Source organism: Equus przewalskii, chromosome 5 (assembly GCF_037783145.1).
Source record: "Equus przewalskii isolate Varuska chromosome 5, EquPr2, whole genome shotgun sequence".
Lineage (NCBI taxonomy): Eukaryota > Metazoa > Chordata > Mammalia > Perissodactyla > Equidae > Equus > Equus przewalskii.
The window spans coordinates 22352824-22368558 of record NC_091835.1 but is presented as its reverse complement, the minus strand read 5'-3'; the positions used below and the strand labels follow the sequence as shown (position 1 = coordinate 22368558).

Sequence of the window (15735 nt, the reverse complement as noted above, 5' to 3'; positions counted from 1 at the left end):
TTGAAGAATCTAGACTGAAGACTTGATGAAAGAGGTGGTCCCACGCTGTCTCCCATCCTCTTGTTGGAAAACAGTCCTTCAGGGATCTCTTGCACGTCTTCCTGCAGAGGCTTGTTGGCCTTTGTTTCCAACCATCTTTCAGAGAATGTTGCCTAGGGTACAGCCTTGGACCAGAGAGACATGTCTTGCTTGGAGCAAAGGCAAATGTGCTCTCTGCCCATTATAAAAGATTCGGGTTCCTTGAGCTGAGGGCTCCTCTCATGCAATGCAGCCCACTGTGGGTGCAGTTGTTACCAGGCCTGGTGATGCCTAGTTGAATCACTCTATAGGAGCTGGGGGTTTGGGAAGTGACACCGATGCTAATATTTTGGCTACCCCTACAGCTGTGAGTAATAAGCTTTTCTTCATCTCTGACCCAGGAGTCTCATGGACCAGCTCCATGGAACTGTGGCAGGCTAACCTGCCATTAGGAAAACTCTCAGAGCCATCACAGTTTCTCACTTCCTGCTAACCCCTGTCTGGAATGTTATCCTCACCAGCAGTAAAATACATGTGAACACATTGTGCTGGGACCTTCTTCTATAGCTCTCTCTGCAGCAGCCTCTCCCTGTCCCACCAGCTTCCTGTCTGGTGTTCCCTTCTCTCCTCAGTGAAGCCTCCTTCACTTCTGTTCTCCTCTTCCTGCTGCAGTTTGGCATGTATTACATTACCAAGCAGCTTTTAGTATGTCCGTGTCTCCTCTGGGCTGCAAGACCCCTGAGGGCAGGCATGGTGTCCCAGGGGCTAGCATAGTGCTTGGCACAGAGCAGGAGGAGGGCACTCTGCTGTCTGGATGCCAGGCCTGGCCCCAAGCAGGGAGTGTGGACATGTCTAATGTCTGGGCATCTCATGAGGTCAGGACTGGGACCTCACTCTCAAGCCCTGGGATCACCATATGTGGCCAGACCTTCTGCTGGAACAAAGGCAGAGCTGGAGGTGAGGAAGGAAAGGCAGTGGGTGTGGTCCCTCATTTAAGGACATGGGATGAGGGGCATTTCAGGTGGACCGAAGGGCATGAGCAAGGTCGACGGCATGAGACAGGGCAGGAGCCTTTGTAGAGCAACCTGTCTGGCTGAAGAATAGGAATCCTACAGGGAGAAGGGGGCCGGAGGGCACACTGGGTCCAGTCCATAAAGGCATCAAGTCGCAGGAGCCGGGTAGGGGCCACAAATGTGTGAAATCCATCTGGGGTCAGGCAATACCACTAAGTTGTTCAAGATGTCACTGTAGTAATACTTTTCCGGGAAGATTATCCTTTAAAAGGCAGAAAGGCCAATAAAATGCGCCCCCAGGGTGGACAGCCGGTAGCTTCTGCTGGGATGAATTCTCCTGGCAGTCGGAGCCACGGCAGATATGATGGTCACTTTCATGTGTCAACTTGTGCAGGCTGCAGCATCCAGTGATTCGATCATCCACAATCAGTTGTCTTTAAGGAAAGGAGATCACCCTTGACAACGTTGGTGGGCCGCACCCAATCCGCTGAAGGCCTTAAGAACAAAACACCTGAGGTTTCCTGAAGATGAAGGAATTCTGCCTTCAGACAGCACCATTAACTTCTGCCTCAGCTCCCAGCCTGCTGGCCTGCTCTACAGGTTTCACATTTGCCAGCCCTCACAATTATGTGAGCCAATTCCTTAAAATAAATCTCTTTATCCCTGTACACGTGCGGGCACCCACACACATATGCTGTTGACTCTAACCTGCTGTATCGGTTAGAGAGTAGAGAAGTGACCCAATCAAAGAGATGCTGCAGAATCATGAGCCTGGAGGTGACACACGGGCTGGCTTCATGGTGGCGAGGGGCGTAGGGTGAAGAAGGGAGAGAAAGGAAGGATGCATGTCGGAGGGGGGCACCCTTTCTAGAGAGCATTGAAATGACACATTAAATTCTTCAAGAAGTCCACAACCTTTGATCTAGTTAGGTTCCCTCTTGGATCCCATCCTTGGAAAAGAATTAGTCCGAAGCCCCTCAGAGATGTACACACAAAGGCTCATGTTAACATTCTTTGAGTATTTTGTTGCAAACATTCCCAGTGCCCAAAGGTGAGTGATTACATGAAGGCACAATCGTCAGATGAGTTACCCTGACATCGTTAAAAGTAATGCTTTAAAAGAAAGATACAGTGACATGGAAAGAGGTTGACGATGTAACAGTAGCCAGAAAAAAAGGCTTTAAAATTGTTTTTAAAGCATTGTTTCTTTTCAAAAATTTTGCATAGAAAAACTATACGTAGGGGCCGGCCTGGTGGCGCAGCGGTTAAGTGCGCACATTCCACTTCGGCGGCCTGGGGTTGGCTGGTTCAGATCCTGGGCGCGGACATGGCACTGCTTGTCAAGCCATGCCGTGGTAGGCATCCCACATATAAAGTGAGGAAGATGGGCATGGATGCTAGCTCAGAGCTAGTCTTCCTAAAAAAAAATAAAAAGAAAAAAAAAAAGAAAAACTATATGGAATACAGAAACACTAACTGGGGGTAGAATCAGATATGTATGTATGGTGTGTGTATATGTACACGTATGTGTACACGTAGGAATGTGTATATGTATGTATTTTCCTACATGTATGTATATGTGTATATGTATGTATTTTCAGCTCTCCATAGGACATGGTCACTCCCCCAAATGTGGCCCTTGACCTTTAGTAGGTATTTCATCTGTTGCCAATCTTTTTTTTTCCCTTCTTCTTCTCCCCCAGTTCATAGTTGTATATTCTAGCTGTAGGTCCTTCTGGCTCTGCTGTATGGGGTGCTGCCTCAGCATGGCTTGATGAGCAGTGCCATGTCCGCACCCAGGATTCGAACTGTGGGAACCCTGGGCTGCCAAAGTGGAGGATGAGAACTTAACCACTCGGCCATAGGGCCGGTCCCTTTAGCAGGCATTTCTTCAGGAAGGGTTCTGTTGTCCAGTAATCTGGGGAAACACTGCACTTGGCTGGGATGTTCACAGTCCAGAGCCTTCACCCTTTCCTCGTTTGGGAAGTTGTACATACCATAAAGAAGCCACTATAATTTTGTTTACTTCACTTCTCAAACACACCTCTTTTTCCAGAAACATCTTTATTGTCACTGGAATTAAAATTCACAGGAGTACATTTTGGAAGTCACGGCTTTGACACGGCATCCTGGTTACCACACTGAGAAGGTCTGGATGGTTTATGGCCCATGTTTAAGATGTTCAAGAAACAGATGTTCTCAAGACTTAAGGAAAAAGCACAACATTCTCTAGATTGTGAAAACAATCTTATTTTCATTTTCTAGATCTTACTGAGAACATGTACGAGGAGGACCATTACCGGATAGGATGGGTCTTGGTGAAGAGCAGAGCTGTCTCGGGGCTCCCTGAGGCCTGTGTGAGGATGTGGCAACACCGCCCGCCATGTTATTAACTTGTGCCTACCCAGGCTTCCTCTGCCCCGTGGCCGCTGCTGTGCTGTCTTCATTGAGGCTTCCTCTGAATGGTTTTTGTCTCTAAATACATTTCAGATTCAGAGCCAATCACCCTGACGCAAGCTTTCCAATCTAGAACCACTGGCAGTATCTTCAGGACACACCGGGCAGTGGGCATGCCTGTGCTCACTGTCAGAGGGCCCTCTCGGAAGCTGTCAGAGACGCTGTGAGGCTTGGGAAGAGCATGATGAGGTGACAGGCCTGTCGTAGCAGACGAGGGGACCTCAGGCCATTTGCAGGAATGAAGAAGCCCCAGCAGGTTCCATATTTACCCAAAAAGCTTTGGAAAGCAAGGAAAAGAGATCAGGGCCCAGATTCCTTCGTCCTCCTCCCAGCCTGGAATATCATTCACTATGACAAGAGCAGCCCTTTCGTGGCTTCAACTCTCACTGATGTTGCCTCTTTTTGTCTTGGGTTTTCTTCAGTTTTCTTTAGAAACCGGGACGCCCCCTGGGTTGGGGGCAGGTGGGACTAAGTCTTTTTTTTCCTAACAGCTTTATTGAGGTATAATTTACATCCCATAAAATTCACCTGTTTTAAGTATGCAGTTCAATGATTTTTAGCAAATCTACAGAGCTGTGCAACCATCACCATAACCAGTTTTAGAACATTTCTGTCACCCTCATAAGATCCTTCATGTCCATTTGCAGTCAGTCCCTGACTCCACACCTGGGCCACCACAAATCTTTCTTTCTCTCTAGATTGCCTTTTATGGACATTTCACAGAAATAACATCATACACTATGTAGGTCTTTGGCGTCTGACTCCTTTCACTGAGGACTCAAGTCTTCCTGTTCATTCCATGGATGACTGTTAAGTGAATGAAAACGAGAATTGCAAATAAAAACCACATCTGAGAGAGCGCTTTGCAATGAAGTAATTTTGTGTCACCATTCAACTAATTCAACGAAAGTTTCATAACATTTCCACATGTCTATTTTGGTTCAGTGTGGTTTGGAAATACCTACTGTATTTAGTGTTAGGTTTTATGTAGACTATTATTTAGTAAGAACAAAAGGACTCTTTTGATGTTCAAAATGAACTTGAAGTTGCTGAGTTTAAACTTTTGAAAATTAAGAACAGCCTGTGCCGTGCCAGATAAAAACTGATCATTACATTGGATAAAGAAGATATGGTTTATATATACAATGGAATACTACTCAGCCATAAAAAAGGATAAAACCGTCCCATTCACAACAACATGGATGGACCTTGAGGGTATTATGTTAAGTGAAATAAGCCAGACAGAGAAAGACGAACTCTGTACGACTCCACTCATAGGTGGAAGTTAACATATAGACAAAGAGAACTGATTGTTGGTTACCAGGGGAAAGGGGGGGGGTGGGGGGAGGGCACAAAGGGTGAAGTGGTGCACCTACAACATGACTGACAATAATGTACAACTGAAATCTGACAAGGTTGTAAACTATCATAACCTTAATAAACAGTTTAAAAAATAAAAAACCTGATCATTGCATTCCTAGAGCGCAGAATGTGCCTTAGCACCTCAGTATCTTTATCCGTTAACCTGATGATGGAGTTGCCCCATTTTGAAGAGACCATGCGGATGATGAAATGGAGAATCAGAGAAGTCTCTTAGACACGGTGTCTTTACTCTACATTCGGTCTAACTCACAGTAGAGGAATGTTGAAGCCTTTTATAGTTGATCATGAATGGGGAGGGAGGGAAGAAAGAATCACAGACTTTCCAAGCTAGAAGGGGCTCCTTGGTGGTCTTCTGCTCAACCTCTCCCTTTGCAGACGACACTGATGTTATGACAAGTTAAGCGACCTGCACGGACCTGTGGCCCCGTGGGACAAGAATCTGCAGTTTCTCACTGGGGTTCCCACTACGTCAAGCTGCTCCCTCTCACAGTCAGCTGGTATGGAAGGACGAGTTGGGGAGTGACTTATTATCAAGGACGTCAGGACAAACCTTAATGAAAACTGTCGTTGGGTCTTTAATGAGAAGGAGGGCTGTATAGTCTAACAGACTGTCTGGAAATCAAAAGTCATGGGCAATCTATTCCCCGGGAAGCCCATAACCTTCTCCACAGTCTCGCCGGCCTTCTCTGGGGGCAGCCCTGAGTTTCTTCCGGAAGCTGGCGGCTCTAACTTTTCTGGAAGCAAGTCACAGATACACGCAACAGCCAGCTGGTACCAAGGTGTTTTATCAGGTCTGTGTTTGGGGATGGTGCTGGGCTATGACGTTGGTGGTCACAGGGGGCAGGGAGGCCAAGGCAGGAAGGCTTTGCTAGTCCAGGAGGCTGTGGGCACACAGGATTTCGAGTCCAGCAGGCAGCATTAACATACAAGGTCTTGGGATGGCCTGAGACGTGAACCGTACTCACAAGGCTGGGGGACAGGCAATTCCCACCTGAAGATCCATCTGTAGGGTCCAGGGGACCAGTCCAGGTCTGGGGAATGAGACAGGAGCCCAGGCCTTGGGAAGATGATCAAGGTATGAGGCATTTTACCAAAACAGGGCTGAGGTAGAAATCCAGTGGAATTTGGGCACAGGGGGATAATAATGACGCACATCGTTTACTGACCCAGGTATTACGGAAGGGGCTTTACACACTTCTAGAGCTCAGCACAGCCATATGAAGCAGACACTCTCCTCTCCAGTGTTTGGAGGAGGACACCGAGGTCCCGAGAGGCTAAAGGACTCACTCAAAGTCGCACAGCTGGTAAGCAGGGGAACCAGCATGCAAACGCTCTGCAGAGGCAGAATTCTTAATAACACTGCACTGGACAGCTCCAATCCCTTTGCCCAGGGAGAAGGGTTAAAGCTATGTGGCTCACATCATAATTCTGGACAGTGTTGGGCACAGAGCAGTGATGATGAGTGAGAGATCGGAGGGGAAAATATAAGACTGTTCTTGGAGAGAAGAAACCATTCTTTGAGCAATGCGAAAACCAGAGGTTACCTGAGTTTTTTTTTTCCTCCTGTGGGAATGTATTGAGTTCTCTCCTAGAGATGGCCGGGGACATCCATTGGAAGGAGAATTATCATGACCACCAGCACTGGCAGCTATGGGCAACTCTCAGTTCTCGACAATTCCAAAATCTGCTTTGGCTTTCAAAGCTGAGAAAAATTCTGATTTTGCGTGCCAGCCGTAGATGACTGTGGTACCCCAACCTGCTCCACCAAGGAGCCTGCCAAGAGCTTTGCGGAGACTCTGAAAGGGGTTGGGCGGTGGAGAAACTCCAAGGCAATGTTAGGAAGCACCCCGCCCCTGCTCCTTGTCATTTTTCTCTTCTTTATTCTGTTATTAAAACTCTCCCCTTTAATTAATCTCTTCCAGACTAATAAGCCCAAATGGCCTCACTAAGCTGTTAAAAGTCAGTTAACTGCAGACAAGGTGGCATTTCTGTTTCACCCACAGTGGCTCACACCTCCCCCTGGCCCACTGCAGATTCTAGAATGTGTGCTGAACTGGTCACCGGGCTCCATCAGCATCTCCTGTGCAAAAAGGACCCACCCAAGGGTCTGTAGATAGCACAGCCCCAGGGTGGCTCTGGGAGACTTACTGTGGAAGAAACACTCCATCAGACCCTGACATCCCGCCCTCCCCACGGCTGGAACACCAAACTCCTGTGGGCAGCCTCAGTCTGTCCTCAGCGTGGGGACCAATCCTTCCGGCAGAGCCAGGATGGGAGGTGCTCAGCAAGAAGCCACTTGTACACAATTTGGGCTCTGACTCAGGCTGTGACTATGCTAGACAGTTCGCAAACCAAATTCTGGGACACTTTTAGCTTGAGTGCCTCTTAGATCTTCTGGACAGGATTCTGCAGGGATAAGGCCACTGATGTCAAAGAAATGACCCAGTGCAGGCTTCAGGGCCTGATGATGCTACAGATGTCCTTGCCTTCTCCTCTGTCTCAGTGCTGGGCAATGCCTTGTGCTTCCTTGACTGTTACCACTTGCCTCGGAAACACGATTTTCTCCAGCTTCACTTACAACTTCAGAACCTGCTGTCTTTTATTTTTCTCACCACTTAAAACGTGTGGCGTATTTTTTTTCTTTATCTAACAGCTTTATGGAGATATAATTCACATGCCATACAATTCGCTCATTCAAAGTGTACAATTCAACGGTTTTCGGTGTTTTCATTGTCGTGCAACCATCACCATCATCAGTTTTAGAATGTGTTCATCACCCCAAAAAGTAATCCCGTGCCCATTAGCAGTCACGGCCCTTCCTCCTGATGCCTCCCTCTGACTCCGTCCCCGCCCCCGGCAATCACCAATCTACTTCGTCTCTATGGAACTGCCTATTCTGGATGTTTCATATTAACAGAATCATGCAATATGGGGTCTTTTGTGGCTCGCTTCTTTCACTTAGCATGGTGTTTTCAACATCGTTCATGTTGTAGTACAAATCAGTACTTCGTTCCTTTTTTACGGCGAGTAATAGTCCATTATGTGCCACTCTGTTTATCTATTCACCAGTTGAGGGACATCTGGTGTTCCCACTTTTTGACCATTATGAATAACGCTGGAATGAACACTCCTGGGCAAGTTTCTGTGTGGACATGTGTTTCCATTTCTCCTGTGTATACACCTAGGAGTGGAATTGCTGGGTTATATGGTAATTCTATGTTTATATTTAACTTGTTTGTTTGTTTTGTTTTGTTTAAACTTGGGAGACATTTCTTACTTTCCCGTATCACCATCATGGATATGAGTGGCTAAATCTTCTATCTCCTTAGGAAAACAGAGCACTATTGAGTGACAATTGCATCCTACGGAGAACTCCAATCTTTGGTCACAGTGCTAAGAGCTCCTGGTTTTAGTCCTACAAGCCCTCTTTGAAATGACCTAAATATTTAACCTTTTGAGGAACTCATCATTTTACAGATGTTCCTCACCTGCCAATAGTCCTTCCAAATTAGTCTATTTAAATACAGCTCAATCCCATTACTAATCAGACAGGTGGGTGCACGTGGCATTCAGGATGCGGCCCCTAACCAACCACCCTCCCCTAACCCAGACTACGGGAACGAAACGAGAACAGCCAGGTCCTCTTACGAAAGAGGAAACTGAGGCCTGGGGAGGGGGTGTTTCAAGGCTGCGTGGCTCAAGTCCCAGTACCAATGCCTCCTCCAGCTCCAATGCTCTTAGCACAGGGCCACGGCCAGCGGATGTCGGGGCCCCAGGCAAGTGTGCCCTTGGGGTGGCGCCAGTCCGCCATCCTCACTCACATGCTGGTCATGCCAACAGCACATCCCCGGTCCTCCTAAGGCTTCAAGCTCACAGGCATCTTCTAAGAAAGTCAAATTAACAACTTAAGATACATTCTAATTTATAAGATGCTTTTAACTTACACTGTGAGTACCTGTCTGTGTTACATTTTCTGCAGCATCACTTTTAAAGGTTTCAAAATATTTCATTGTATATACTACGTACTACAGTCACATATACATTTTATATGATATAAATATGTACATTACTTATATACTAAAGTAAATAACTTATTTAATCACCTATTTTGGATTCCTGCTTTATTTAAAATTTTTAACTATTACGAACAACGACGCGATAAAAACCTTTGCAACTAAATCTTCTGACACAGCCTGCATTTTTCAGGAAAAATGTTAGGAGGAGAACCGCTGGGTCAGAAAGCATGTCATTTTAAAGGCTGTTTATACAGATTGCCAAGTTCCTTCCAGGAAGGTTTTCCCAATTTTCACTCTTACCAGCAGTGTTGGTGGGGGAGGGAGGGGCCACGGGCACATTTCCATGAAACCCTGGCCAACACTAAACATTATTATTTTAAGAAACATAACTATCTTTTTTTACCCATCAGATGTTGTACATTGATTTGCAGCTAATTATGGGATTTCAGTAAAAGCCACTCTGTTTTACAGGAACATAGACAACGTGCCCTTTTCTTTCCCAGACCAGCTAGCACAGGCCGATGGCTGACCTTGAAAGTCGAGTGGAACAGCTGTGATGTGGAACACGGTGCAAAGTACCCCAGGGAGGGTCATGGCTCTTGGGCTCTTGTGACCGCACATGCAAATCACTCATGATTCCTGAGCCTCACCTCCTATGTATGTAACACGTGTGTTGTAAAGGATGTGGAGGATGTCTAAGACATGAGGCTGCATCCCCAGATTCGAAGAAGAAATATTTCCTTCATTCTCTTCTTGAGATATGTGCCATTCACAGTCTTAGCCAGAGAATTTAGCGCAGAGTATATTATTTTGCACTACGTCATAAGAAAATAATTGAATTGTCTTTCCAGAAACATCCCTCTTGTCTGTCCCACAGGGGTTGGCACAACCCCTATTACTGTCGACACTGATGAAATGTGCTGATCCCTTGATGTAGGACGTTGTAGCAAACATGATGTGTGTACACTGCAATTTTTTAACGAGCTTGTTGAACTGAACTCTTAGAAATCTTTCCCCTTTAAAAGCTTGGTGATTTTTCCTTAAAAAAAATTAATAGACAACATTTATCTAGAATGCAGACCTTTATTTAGAAGGTTAGGTACTCAGCACTGTGTTACATATATTGCTCAATTAATTCTCAAAATCACCCTAAAGTAAAGGCAGCTACTATAGTTACCCCCACTTCGCAGATGGGGCAACGGAGGCACACAGAAAAACAGCCCAGGCTACAGAGCCAGGCAGTGGTGAACTAAGATTCGACCCTCGTTGGTTGAACCTGAGTCTGAACTTGAACCTCGACTTCAGAACCAGATCCACCTGGAGCGCATCTGACACATACATACTAAGCTCTTAGGTCTTAGTGATAAGATAATTTAAAAAACCACTGTTGATGAGAAAGTATATTTCAGATATTCTTCTGAAAAGAATGAAGCATGCAGACAAAGATACCATTGGTAGAGCCACAGTGCTATTCAACATATTTTTTGAAGAATAGAAGTCAGTCACAAAAGCAGTACATACCCCAGCATGCTATTTATATAAATTTCTAGAATAGGCAAAACTCATCTGTTGTGATAGAGATCAGATCCATGACCACTTCTTAACAGGGAGATTAACTGGAAGGGGTACGAGGGAACTTCTTGGGGAGAGAGAAACATACCAGCAGGAGTGTGGATTACACAGGTATGTGGGGTTGTCAAAACTGGTGGAACTGATCGCACACTCAAGGTGTGTGCAATGCACCGTATGCAAATTATATCTCGAAATAAATTTTTTAAAACCACCCCTCCCCCACCTCACTAAATAATCCAGTAATTGCCAAGAGTTGACGATTCATCTTAACCATCTCAACAGGAAGGCTTCTGAGCGAGTGTTCAGTGTGCATCTGGACATTTACAACAAGGTACCCACGTTTCTGGTAATGGCTTTTGCACACTCACGTCAGCCTGTCGGTCAAATTTTCTCACAGTTCATGTTTTAGTAAACGGATTTGCAAAGCGGACGGTCTCTCCTGAGCTCGGGAAGGGTGGTCGCAGGAGGAGAACGGGGAAGGCAGCGGGCCCTCCTCTCCAGGGAGAAGGGCAGGGAGCTACCTGCCTGAGTGTGAGCTTCAGACCTCGAGGTCTTCCCTGGAGCAGGAAGACCAACAGCGAGGTGGGGTTTTCCAGGATGCACGGCCAAGCCACGCTCAGGAGCACACCCCGCCGGGGGCCACGAGCAGGGATGCTGACGGTGGAGGACGCACGCTGACCACAAGACAGCTACCCCACAGAATCGGAGCAGAAGAGCCGTGGGGAAAAGCCACAGTGACTTGAAGGCCCATATTCAATGGCAAAAGGAGTTTCCCAGCAGACGAGGAGCTTGATTAACAGCACTGGGGCTTTGGAAGGCCATGTGTTGGAACGTGGGCCCCAGCTTCTATTTAACACGCAGCCCAGCTGGGTAGGACAGGGCTCGCAAACTCAACATGAGGCAACTGTCAAAAGACCCCCCCATTTTAAAAGGACTAGTGAGATGAGCTATTCCAGCAACAACTGGACCCACTCACTCACCTTGGGAAAACAGGATATCGCTGTAAATATGCACATTAAAAAGTGTCCTTCCTTTTTCTACACGCTCTTGGGCTCCTGTGTGCCTCTCTTTAGATGATAGCCCCACGGTCCACGGGCTGGCCAGACACCGTTCCTGTTCTCAAGAGAGCCTGATGGAGTGTTAGCAACATGCCAGCAAAGGTTTCCAGGCTGCCCGCGAACAGAACATTTAGGGTAGCTTTCTTTGATGGTTGCTTCACAGCCAGATGAAAACCAGCCACGAGGGGAGTGTATTTCAGAAATAAAGCGCAGCCAGCGGAATGCAGGGTAACAAGCAGGCGTGACAATAGGGTGACCGATGCTGAAGGAGCCGTGCCGACACCCCTCACACATAGCCGATGGATGGGCTGGCTCCCCGCGCTTGGATAAGTTATTTAGCCTCATCTGGTTCGGTGATTTGCAAACCACATATGCAGATATCAGGGCCAGAGCCTCCATCGAGGCCCTGCTGAAACCAGGGAAGTTTTAGGGCGCCTGTGATGGAGTCGGAATGTTTGCGTCTGTGTCACCTCAAGGAGACGAGCCATCTGACGGTCAGTCTGTAGGAAATCAGGAGACTAGAGATGCTGACCCCAAGGAAGGACAACCCCTGCTGGCTGATCTTCCCACCTCCCTGCCCACTGTCCTCGCTTCCCAGGAGTTCTCTGGTCATTCTGACAGGCACCTTGGGATCAACCCTCGGCTGGCTTGCTTGGATGCCACTGCCTGCGGTCAGGTTTAGGTGAGGGGAACGGTCAGCGTCTGAAGGGAGCTCAGGAGGTTTAGCAAACAGCCTAATGGGGATTTACTGGAGAGGCCCATCGGTCAGGACCCTTACGCCAACACAGCGGCCACTACAGCCGTCCCGTCCTGTGGCTGCACATCGCAGAACCCCGATTACCCTGTGTGGCCGTTGCACACATGCAGGCCGCTGCCCGGGTGCCTGGGGGAGAGGCGGAGAGCACCCCGGCATCTGCAGTCAGCTCATCTGTGGGGGCCGAGCCAGCCCTTTCCAGTGCCCTTGGCAGCCTGAGGGTGCAGGGAGAGTGGCTCTCCACACTGCCTCTCTGGAGCATCCAGGGCAGAACGGTGGGGAGCTGGGGCTGAGCAGAACCTCCAGACCTTGAGACCCCTCACCTCCCGGCAAAGGCGGTTCAATCTGACAATGGCGGCGCCACATTAAAGAGGGCTTTTTTAAGGAGGGCGGAAAAAGCCTCTGGAGCAAGCTGTGGCCTTTACCTGGCGTGAGGACAACCTCTTCCCTCTGCCCTGTCCACACCCGGGCTGCAGCACCTCCCTTTGACCTTGACTTCGGCTGAAGAGCTGGTAGTGGCCGCTGCCCTCCTGGTCACGCTCTGGGGCCCCTCAGACCCTGCGGGCAGGTCAAGAGGAGATGCTCTATGCTCATCTCAGAACTGCAGACCTGACTGCAGGGGCCAACCTTCCCCGGGTCCCACCCAGCTGAGGCCTCCAAACTGCCCAGTGTTTTAGGAAACGGGGCCTGAAGGCACTCGGTGATCAGGATCCTGCAAGGCATGGAGAGAAGCCAGGCTGGAAGGATGGCTGAAGGCGCCTGCTCTGGCCTCCTCTCGGCTTCCACCAATTCTGTGCTGAGCCCAGGCACAGCCCTGATCCTGCTCACGCCTCCCCTGGCGGGAGACCCATCACGGGAAGGTGGCCTCAGCTCTGCAAAAACGTGTAAGGTAGCGACTCTCCCATGGCTGCTGAGGCTCTGGGGATCAGCCTAACCTTAGGCTTCTTCCAAGACAGCTTTTGGAAAGAGCTCTCCATGCTGCCCCTTCTCCCTCCTTGGCCTCGGCACGACTGACCTTGCAGCCAGATAATCCTTTGTGGTGGGGCCTGTCCTGCGGGCCATAGGATGCTCAGCAGCATCCCCAGCCTCTCCCCGTGAGATGCCACATCTCCCCTTCTCCAGTTGAGACAACTGAAAACATCTCCAGACACTGTCAAATACCACCCCCGGTCCCCAATGAGAACCGCCACTCTAATTCCACAGATCACCTGACACACATCCCTACATCAGCATGAAAGATGAGTCAGCGCCCCCATGTGCTTTGCCTGCATCTTCTCACTCGAGCGCCACAAGCAGCTCAGGAAGCAGGTGCTACGGTTCCCAGTTCACAGATGACAGGACTGAGGCATGGTCAGCTCACCTGCTGGTAGGGGGCAGAGGGAGGACCAGAACCCAGATGGGGCTCTTCCCAAAGCTACTGCCTCTGTCCTCTCACGAGCTGCCATTTAAGGTTCCAGGACAGACGGAGGAGAAAAATCCATGATGCTTGTTATCTTGGTTTTATCTTTAAAATAGAAACCAGACAGCACTTTTCCTGATCTCGAGATACTTGAAGAGACTAACCTTGTTAGGAATCGGTGTTCCTTACATGACAGCAACTATACTGTTTGGGGCCTGGGAGTTTACCTAGCACCTTCCAGAAGCCTCCCCCGGCATCACAACATGGCCTCCAGGCTTTCTCTCTGCCCCTCTCCTGGCCTTTGTCAACCAGGCTTCTCTCAGCTTCACCTGCTCCCTAGGAGACCTTTTCAAATAAGGAACCTACCGCCAGGAAGAAAATCACCCATGCTTGGGTTGCAGGTCCGAGCAAAATCAGCATTTCCAAGAAGCACCACAAAATGCCCCCTTTTCTGCTCTTTCCACATAAAGAGTGCTCAAAGGACCCCTCCCCCAAAAGCAGACACGATGCCCAAGCAACAGGCAGCTATAACCTCTATAGAGCCGACCTCTGACTTTTCACCTTGAGGAGGAAGGTGGGTACGACCAGCATGCACGTGGGGAAGCAAGAATTTAATGTACCAGACAGAGACTTATGGGACTGACCAGTCGTCTCTCAGTGGTTGCTAGTCTGAAAAGTAAAAGAGAAACGTGGGCTAACGTGTTTTTCCCATCTGCTCCCCATAGTGCTCAGACGGCGTTATGGCCCCCAAGCGTTGGAAAGAAGGCACTATGCCACGTGGCAGGGAATGGGCGTGGAGAGGGTGAGCCCCCACCACCTGCCCCAACTGCCCATTTTATACGGGCGGGACGCAGGAGGGACAGGCATGGACACACTGCCGCCTGGACATCCTAGGTCCTGCTGACCCCGATGGCCACTGCAGTGTCTGTTGTCTGGTGTCACACATGGTTGTCTGACCCCACAACAGCCCAGCAGCAAAGCATGGAGGCTCAGAGTGTTGCAGCCTTTGGAAAATGGGTTCCCAGGGACAGATTCCATGTCACCCCATACCCACTGTGTGACTGCCTTGTCCTCAGTTATAACATGGGGACAAAAAGTGCACCTTCCCAAAAGGGTTCTTGGGAGACTTAAATGACATGGCCTGCGTGAAGTGCTGGGCACGGTGGGTGAACTTAGGTGGCCCTCAGGGAATGCCAGGGGCTGCTATGACTCATGTGGAGGACCATGGTGGCGAGGGCCTGCCCGCCCCAGGTGCCATGGGAAGGGGGCAGGCTGCTGAGGACCTGGTGCATGACCTCTTTGTGGCATCGTCACATTGTTCCTGGAGGTGGCACTTTGTGGGTAGCAAGAGGAACACCAGCCTTTTAAAAAACCATTTAGGTAAGAGCTCCTGAGGCCCCAGGCCTTTGGGGTCTGCTCAGTTCGTTTCTGACCTTGATAACTTTAGCGGCGTGGATGTGAGGGGCGAGGTGCCAAGGCCAACGTGGGGGCAGGGGGAGGCCCACCCTGCAAGTCACCTTGCTTGGGCCACAGGATCTTTAGCTGAAAAGGCCTCTTGTACGTAAGCCCCATGACCCTGTAAGACGCAGCGGCCTTCATGGATCACTGGACACGTGGGCCCGTCAGGGGGCATTTTAAATCTTCTTCCACCTGTAGGAAACTACATGACTTTCCAGAACATTCCCGCTCTTCCTGCCCTGTGTGTGTTTCTCCCCACTGCTTCTTACTCTTGGTGCTTTGTGGTCTTGGAAATCGTTTCCAGACATAACCAGGATCCCATTTTAATCCCTTACCAGTACCTTCCCATTCACAGAGACACTTCCCCTTGGCATTTAGTTCACCCAGAAAGGGTGCTCTGCTTTGTACCAACTGAGTAAACATCCTCGTGTGACGCGGGGGTGCCGAGCCTCTATCCAGACTGTTGCTGAAGTCACCTCCAGTTGACACCTTACTACCTGGCACAGCCATTGGGTTTTGTTGGTCTTTGAAAAACAGGTTGATTCCAGGAGATTAAAAACTCTCACACACGCCTTGTTGAGGAGAGACATTATCATTGAAAAACAAA

At 48.9% G+C, this 15735-nt stretch overlaps 1 protein-coding gene and 1 non-coding gene across 18 annotated transcripts in view; both read right to left on the bottom strand.

The window, feature by feature from the left end:
- The window catches only part of AGAP1 (ArfGAP with GTPase domain, ankyrin repeat and PH domain 1), a 559287-nt gene that overhangs the window by 31747 nt on the left and 511805 nt on the right, over positions 1-15735 (bottom strand). The gene's annotated exons all lie outside the window — the stretch shown is intronic.
- LOC139083729 (small nucleolar RNA SNORA25) lies at positions 8185-8311 on the bottom strand. The gene has a single exon (XR_011540636.1). It is a non-coding gene; the product is annotated as a small nucleolar RNA SNORA25 (small nucleolar RNA).